The sequence below is a fragment of the Hemicordylus capensis genome, chromosome 2 (assembly GCF_027244095.1).
Source record: "Hemicordylus capensis ecotype Gifberg chromosome 2, rHemCap1.1.pri, whole genome shotgun sequence".
NCBI lineage: Eukaryota > Metazoa > Chordata > Lepidosauria > Squamata > Cordylidae > Hemicordylus > Hemicordylus capensis.
The window spans coordinates 339,084,582-339,093,559 of record NC_069658.1 but is presented as its reverse complement, the minus strand read 5'-3'; the positions used below and the strand labels follow the sequence as shown (position 1 = coordinate 339,093,559).

The 8,978-nt window shown below is 43.2% G+C and overlaps 1 long non-coding RNA gene across 2 annotated transcripts in view; it reads right to left on the bottom strand.

Moving 5' to 3' along the window:
• Window positions 1–729: 729 nt before the first annotated feature.
• Window positions 730–8,978, bottom strand: part of LOC128342434 (uncharacterized) — a 50,301-nt gene continuing 42,052 nt past the window's right edge. For both annotated transcript variants that reach the window (XR_008314981.1, XR_008314982.1), the window contains exon 4: window positions 730–1,697. This is a non-coding gene — a long non-coding RNA (uncharacterized LOC128342434). The remainder of the gene's footprint in view (window positions 1,698–8,978) is intronic.

Genomic DNA, 8,978 nt, shown 5'->3' with positions numbered 1-8,978 from the left:
GGTTCCGTGCACATCCCTACATGTATGGAACCAGACATGTTTTGCAGGTGACTGTAGCACATGCATACATGCATGGCCAGTGTGAAATAGACTCATAAAATAATTAATAATGGTCCCGGAATAGTTGCCATTCTTTTGGAGTAGACCATCAGTTCAGTGGGAGATATTTTCCCCATTCTAACTCCAAGTTAATTATGTGAAGGCATTGTTCAGAAAATGATGGACACATTTGTCACATCTCGCTGATGCGTAGCATACTCCCTCCTATCATTACAAAATAGATTCCCAGTATGGCTCCATATTATACTGACACTGGAGTGTCAAGATCATCTGCCAGAAATGAATGCTGGAAGAAACAAAGAACAAAGACACTGAAGACTCCACTCCTGCCACCCTCCTGCTGGGTAATTTTAGGCAGTTCTGAGTCTCTTTGTATTGTTGTTTTTCTTTCCCTCAAGTACGGCAGTTAGTCATTTTCTCAGAAGTCCTGCTACACTTTGAAAAAAGAAATGGAATGTTACATTGGTTCAACGGAAAAGAGCATCACACGCAGAAAATGATGGGTGGGGAGGTAGGTTCCTTGGTAGAGATGTAATTTGATGGGCATGAAAATCCAAAGGGGAAGGAGGGGTGTAGAAACAGGGGAAGAAGGAAACAGGAAACAAATAGCATGCTTTCCTGAAGGCTGAAGCAGAAAGGGAAGGGATGTTAAATTAGAGAAGAGTCAAATGTGACTATTGTGTGATGTTTATTGCTGAAGCAAATAGAGCACTTAAGAGGCAATAAATACTATTGGCTCAATGTGGGTGGGAGCCAAATGTCTTTCTTTCTTCTCTGCTGTGCCATTTCACATATTACATTTTTAGGTGTATACTAACAATATTTTAAATGTACCAAAAATGGAAAGAATAATGTTTGCAAATTTGTGCATCATAGCCAAATAAGGAGCTGTGACTGGCTGCAGCTCCCTGTTGGGTGTGCACTGGGTGGCAAATGTGGGTTTACCTCTCTGTTGTCATCTATGGCTATAATGTTCCCATGGGCTTCCCCTTGATTGCCAATAACACCCTTTCAGTCCATTCTGAGGGCTTCTAATGTGCTTTTTTCCTCCTGTTGCTATGGCCATGTCACACACACACACACACACACACTTCCCTTCATGTCTGGTTTCTTTTTATGCTTTCCATCAGCTTCTTGATTTGAGTCTTTGCTTTTCAATTTCTCCATCTCTCTCTCCTTACCAATCTGTCTCCCTTTTCTACCCCTTCCACTCATTTCTCACTCCTGTTCTGCATAAGCTGTTCTGCTGTCAGCCTGATTTGTCTGTGTCTCCCATGTCTAACTCCTTGCCTTCTGTCACACTGCTGCCAGTGTTTGGAACAGTCTCTTCTGCCTCTCTGTTAATTACGCTGCATTCCTGTCTCCTTTGCAAGTTCCTTCTCAGTACCTTTTCTTGAGCAAAGTTTTTCTTGAAACTTCATATCTGAAGCTTGAGCTGCTTCTGCATTGTCATCTCCCTAACCTTACTCATTGCTTAACTCTGTCAGGCAGACATTTTAGGGTCCTTTTTTCAATCAGACACTTTTTGCATTCTTTCTTTCTTTCTTTCTTTCTTTCTCTCTTACTTTCGCATTTTTGCTCCTTTGTATAACTCTCATATGTTTCTTCTGTTATGGAGAATCTAACACAGACAGAACCTACAACAAAATAATGCTCAAAGTAAATAATGATCAATTAGAATATTACAAACAACATTTAATTTCATTCTTAATGAGAATGAAGAAAGTGAGCAAGTGTTAAGTGTCTAAGAAGATTCCCACCCTCACCCCACCCCACCCCTCACCCCCCAAACAGAAAAGAAACAGAGTTAAGAATCTGGTTGGCACCCAACCAGTGAGGAATATACCAGCCATCTCAGAGTAAAAATCAGCCGCTTCAGGCTGAATTTTGGGATTGAGTGAATGATATTGATTGGCTTGCTGAGCAAAACAAGCAACTTCTTACCTAATAGTGATGCACAAGTGCTGGTTCCATTCCAACATAGTGAATACATTTAAACTGCACTTTAATTTCAAGAAAGGAAGCAAAACAAACATAAAGGCTATTCCCACGATCCCTGGAAAGCGGACTAAGGGAGCTTAGCCTGCTTTCTAGGGATCATGGGAACCACCTGGCTTGCAGGAGAGCCTGGTGCTCCCAAGGCGGCTAGCCCGTCTAATTCCCCCTCCCCTTAAATTAGGTTAATGGAGCGAATGCTCTGTTAACCTCATTGTTTTGCTCATGTGTCGCCATGGCACGACATACACGAGTTGACCCCCAACTGGGAGGCTGCAAGCAGCCTCCAGTGGTCAAGGGTCCCTCCAGGATGCCCCGCATGCTCACACGAGGCATCCTTGAAGTCCCAGGGGCTACGCGGCTCCATGATGGAGCCTCCCTAGTGAGGATGCCTGGCTTCATCACTTTGCTCTTTTAGATGTCAGGTAAAGGCCTTTTTGTTTACACAGGACTTTTAACAAAATTGGGTTTTCAGATTTGTTCTGATTTTGAACTAATTTTAAAATTAGTTTTTAAAGGTGCTTTGTATTGCATTTTGTATTTTCTTTTTACCTTTTTTGGTCTGTTATGATTTAATGTGTTATGTGTTTTTATGGTATGTTTTAATCCTCTGTTGTAAGCCGCCTAGAGAACAATTTGTTATGGGATGGCTAACAAAGTTAATCATTATTTATTTATTTATTTATTTATTATTTACAAATAAAGATGCATTTCAGACCCCAACATGCCAATCCTTTCTTAGAACAGTTTCCCATTGATTTCACTGGCACATAGGATGGCTAGGGTTCCATCCTCTTCCCTTAACTTCAGTAGTGTTCATATGCCATTACAATTTTTCTCCAGTTTGACAGTGAGAAAAACATCACAGGATGAATTTCTGCTTGTTACTTTGGGCAGGTGCAGACATCATGGTGGCAAGCAGGAGAAAACCACCAGTTCCCATTGAGCACACACTCCCACTACTGCCAGGCTTCCATGTCAACTGAAGCCACCCATGTAGGGTGCAGAATGTCAGGTCCCCTCTGTTGAACTTCAAATGTTGATTAGGAATGTTTGGTGACCGTAGGGCAGCAGAGGGTACTGTTGCCAACACTGCCATTCTGCAGGCTCCCAGAAGTCTCGCTGCTTATGTCTGGGACTACAGGCTTATAGTTCCAACTCTTAACATGCTCAGGAGCCTCATGGGATTGTGGGCTCCCCATTTGTTGGCATATGGGACAGGTCACTTAGCAGGCAGTAGGATGATCACTTGCAGGTTCACATGATAATTCCCAATAGAGATAATTCCCAATAGAGGGAAAGGCGCAAGGCTAATCCCCTTTCAATTTACCAAGCAAATTGAAAGTGGATTAGCCTCGTGCCTTTTCCTCTATTGGGAATGCCTAAGCAGACCCAAGTTGGCTTTCAGGTTAACTCCACTTTTGAGGTCTTTCTGTCCACTTTACTTTCCTCTCCTCTGTGGTTGCCTCAAACAAGCTAATGCTAATTACCTTAGCAGGAAAAGCAGATAAGGCACTGTAAATACTACTCCCTTCTCACCACAAAAGAACTAATAGGAACTCAGAAGATGAGCTCATTAAAATGACTGATTGGTTTACTAGGTCTTCTGACCTGAGAGATACTATCTTTGCACACCCATCCTGTCCATTTACATCCAGGTTGTTCTTGACCATTCACGACATTGTGTTTTACTCCAGCAGAGCAAACAAAGACAATGGATCCTTTTGAGATCCACTGGAATTTCCCTCCTCAGAAAGAAGGAACAGATGGTATTTTGCTTCAGGGCCAATTTTGGGCTATAACTGGCCCTGGTTTCTTGAACCAGTGTGCTTCATTTGGTCTCTATACCGTGGAGTCAACCACTGTCTGGGGAATGGACTTGGCATCAGCTATAACACCAGACAATGTCTTGCTCTTCGTGCCATTTCCGCTGTTAGCCTCCAGATCGGCCTTTGTTGCTGGCCAGATCTACTCAGCTTGCCTCACTACTAAGAGAAGCATGAGAACAGACACCTTTTGGATTTACCCATGCTGCCTAACACCCGAGCGGCTTTCAGTTATCTGCTACTGCCTGGTTCCATCCCTGAGGAAAAAGGTCCTTCAGCTGTGCCTGAGCCACATCCCTTTGCATATGATGTCACATGCAAGGAGGGCATGAAGGCCCAATCCAATGGACCCACAGGTCCTATCATCACCAACAAAAGAACAAGGTTGTATCATAACCACTGCACCCCTCTAGGCTCTTCGTATCCCTGCTCTTTCTTAAATCCAAAAACTGTTTCTCCATCACCTAACATATATTTAGTGTACTACTAAACCCTAAAATAAAACCTTACTTTATTTTGAACTTCAACCTCTCTGTCAGTTCATTTTCCCTGGACCAGAACTTTGCACAAATTTATTCTGACATCGGATTGCTCCACTCTAACTCGCTAATTCCCCCTCACAAGCCCGAACACATTTAGGTGTGTCCACCAATTACCCCAGAGCATTTTCATTAACAGGGACCCAATGTTCTCTACCTGATATTGGTGGTTTGAGATGACAGGGAAGCAGTGCCAGTAGCAGGAGCACACACTTGGCAGGAATGGATAGTTTTCTTCTATGTGCTTGCCACCATGATGTCTGAGCTTGCCCATTGTTTATTCAATTGCTAAAAGCATGAAATAAGGTTTTTTTAAAGAAAACTGGCAACCACAAACTGGTAATTGCAAATAATTTAAACAAAAGGTTTGATATGATTAACCAGTTGCTCTCAGAGATTGTATTTCGTAGCTATGATCCCATTAAAGTCAATGAAAATATTAATAAGGTATTAAGAAAGTAGTATAAATTGTCGATACTTCTCTAGAAAAAGATGTTATTGATCATTATGGGTTATCAGACAGAACAAAGTCAACCATTAAACTGCTTGATCTGCTTCATGAGTTCAGGAGGCTCTCCCAGACAGGACCAGTTTACTAGTTCATATAGAGGCAATTCTCACAGTGAGATGAGTCGTAAGGGGGTTTGCGGGGAGAGTGGGCTTAGCCCACTCTCCCTGCAGACGATCAGAAGGCAGCTCTGGGTGGATGGATTGGATGCCCACATGACTGCCGGCTCCATCTTGGAGCCAGCGGGGGCTGTGGGAATCGGGGGACACGTAGCCCCCAGAAGTTCCAGGATGCCCCACATGAGCATATGGGGCATTCTGGAGAGACCCCCCGAGCCCAGGAGGCTGCTTGCAGTCTCCTGGTCAAGAGTCTACTCATGTGTCACCGCGTACTGTGGCAACACACGAGCAAAAAGATGAGGTTAACAGAGCGCTCACTCCGTTAACCTCATCTTAGGGGAGGGGTATTTATGAGGGTTAGTTGCAGCACACGATCGCCCAAAAGTGGGCTAGGCTCCCTTAGCCAACTCTTGGCCAATTGGGAGCATTGCCTCCTAGTCTTACAGATGATGCTTGTCTTTGCCATAAATGTGCCATTATCCCCATCTCTCCCAAACAACAGCTGTAGTTGCCATTATCAGTTCTCCTCTGGAGCATATATTGCCCAGGAGATTACTCTTCACAAAGAGTAAGCTGGAAGGCCACCACCCTCTCAAACACCTTGCCCAGTCATGGAAAGTTGGAGACAGGCCTGCAGTTGCTTAATAGCACTAGCAATAGCACTTACATTTATATACCGCTCTATAGCCGAAGCTCTCTAAGCGGTTTACAATGATTTTAGCATATTGCCCCCAACATTCTGGGTACTCTGAGGAATCCAAGGCAGGCTTCTTCAGAAGTGGTCTAATGATTGCCTTGCATCCTGCCCTCCCTCAGCAAAGCATTTATAATCTCTACCAGGCCCTCTACAACAGCCTCTCTACTCAACAGTATAAGCCATGTTGAGAAAGGATCAAGAAGGTAATTTGTCCACATCCTCAGGAGTCACAAACTGAAACTGATCCAGGGTCACCACATAAGAGGAGCTGCTGGACACCTTGGCATCAGACACTGTAAAAACTGTGGAATTTGAATTGAAGTTGGCTCCAATATGAGATATATTTTTCCACAAAAACACTTATTAAAAATGTCACAGCAAGTAAATTGTTGGTTCCAAGTACTGATTCAAGGGGGAAGGGCACACATTAGCCCCCTTGAAACTCTGAACAATTCCACTGGGCATGAACTTGAGGATGTGATATGGCTAAAAAATAATTGCTTCTTTGCTGCACGTATTGCCTGAGCATAGATCTTCAAATGTGCTCTATGTAATAATCTGTCAGATTTGAATCAAGTCTTTCTCCACTTGCGCTCTGGTTGTCTACATCGCCACCACATCCCCTGTAGTTCTTCCATATACTAAGCGGCCAGTTTCGAAGCAGGTCGGAGAGGATGCTGAGAAGTGATCATGTCCACTGCCCTGGTGAACTGGCTATTCCAATTTTCCACGAGGCCGTCAACAGGGTCACCAGCAGTGCCACCATTAAATCCCTCCAAGGCTTCTTGGAATCCTATTGGATCCAATAACCTTCTTAGGTGGACCATCCTAATGTATCCTTCGCCCCTGAAGAGGCAGGACGTGATTGTGAGTCCAACTTTAACCAGATGGTCGTCCATCCATGACAAATGGGGAAATCACAGGAGTCCCCACCCATGGAACATCACCCTGATCAGACCAGATCAAGCAATGTGCATCGATCCTGAGACCACTTGGGAGAGGGTTAGGGTTAGCCCCAGACAAATTGGTCCCAAAGTGAACACTGAAGTCCCCCACCACCACAAGCCTGGGAGACTCCAATGCCAGGCCTGATACCAAGTCCAAGAAGAAAAATAGGGGAACACAGGTAGCAAATCCAAAAAATTCAACACAAAACCCGTGAACAATGGGCAACACAATGGATAGGCAATACTTTTTACGGAGACTATTTTGAAATGGACTATTACCTAGGGAGTCTGTTAAGTTTCAAGTTTCCAGGTTCCTGTGCAAAGTTTCAAGTTCTGAGTCCCAAGTTTCAAGGACCCTGTGCCGAGTTTCCAGTTTCTATGTCCCTGTGAAGAGTGATTACCTCTTAGTCATGAGGATTCATTTCTAGCAAATTGGCACCATCAGCATCATATCAGCCATTTGACACGATCAGCATCACAGTAACTGTTGTTAAGAATTACATTTCTGAGTCTGTGGAGTTTTAATCAGCCCACATTGTTGTATTTACCTGCTTGTGTATGATGGATGCCTGTTTATGTTTTTGATTACACGTGGAGTATTGCCTACCCATTGTGATTCTGCATTGTTTGTGTTGCCCATTGTTCATGGGTTTTGTGTTGTATTTTCTGATACCAAGTCCGCCAGCTCAGTTGGGGACTCTGTTGGGAAGTTGGGTGATCAGTACACCAACAGAAGTCCCAGTCTATCCCTGATACCCAAACTTAAGTACACACATTCAATATGGTCAGACACTTTGACAGGGATCATAGCAAGGGAGATGTTCTTATAGACCACAGCCGTGCCACCTCCCTGCCCACGTCCCATCACCTGCTCCTCAACAGAGTGCCCTGGAGGGAGAAGCTGAGACCAGACCAGGCCACCTGGTCTCAAGTCTCTGTGACCCCAACCAAGTCTCTGTGACCCCAACCAAGTCTCTGTGATACATGTATGTGACTGGGGCCTGCATTTTTTTAAAAAAATGTTAATAGTAGCCATACAAAGCCCTGATTCAGACTGGGAGCACAGCAAGAGGAAATGGACTCTACTCCTTTGCCTCCACCATGGTCCCAATTCAAATTGGAGGGCCAATAGCTTTGGTTTGCCCCAGGAGAAACACTCCAGTTGGTGCCAATGGAAGCTTTTCTCTGCAAATGGCAGCTGCAGAGTCCCATTCCCATTCCAGTTTCCAGAGTGGGACTGCAGTGGAGGCAAAGGGTTAAAATCCCCTTCACTGCTGCAGTCCTGATCTGGACTGGGAGTCCAGATCTTATACAAACTATTTATGTAATTAAATTTAAAAATCAAGTATTCAGACTCAATCCCACAATAAGGGGTATCACCTAATCTAGCCCCCTGATGAGGATCTAAAACTTTGAATTATATAAATATCTCATTCCAGGAAAGTTGAAAGAGAGCAGGAGGAGAGCACTAGACAGTATGAGAAGACTGTCCTTCACTGTTCTCACTCTGCTCCCATTTGTTCCAGTGATCTGTAGAAAAGCATTGACTGGTGAATTACATACTAAAAGTAAAGTAGGAAATAATGAAGTTCATGCATACTATTTGAGGTCCCATTGGTCTGGATACTGGGAATATGCGATTTCCTCTACTGGAGATCAAATTACTAAAGAACCAGAAATTTATAGACCAATCCTGTTTATTGAGATGTAAATATTACTTAAGGACAGCAGGCAAATTCCAGAAAGGCAGGGCTGGACAAAAGAGATAAGAATTATTTTTACACACACCTGCAAGATTAGGAAAGGGACATAGATCAAACTCAGTAAATCCTCAGGTTATGCAGGCAAACCAAGGTAAAATTAGAGTTTCAAGAAGAAAGGATGGATCAAATAAAAAATATCACATTTGAAAACTCATTCTGGTTTTGGACATTTTAAGGAAAGAAAAAAGAACTTCAAAGTAGACAAGGATTATGTGTAGCCAATTTTGGAAGCTTTCATTTTTCATTGATATATGTCAGCATATATCATTTTCTTGTATATACAATGACAGGAGAAAACTTAGTAATTTAATTTAAAATACACAGATAGAAACTAATGAATGCTACATATAGCATGATGTATAAAATGATATTAAACAAAAACAAAATACCCCAAACCAACAATTTATTGACTGAGTAATCCTGAGACCCACCACCACCTCACATTTGTGGTTTTCAAACACTCAGCCTTCAGGAAACTAAGGCAACTCTTCCATATTGATTTGTCTGTGGAGGAACCCCTACAC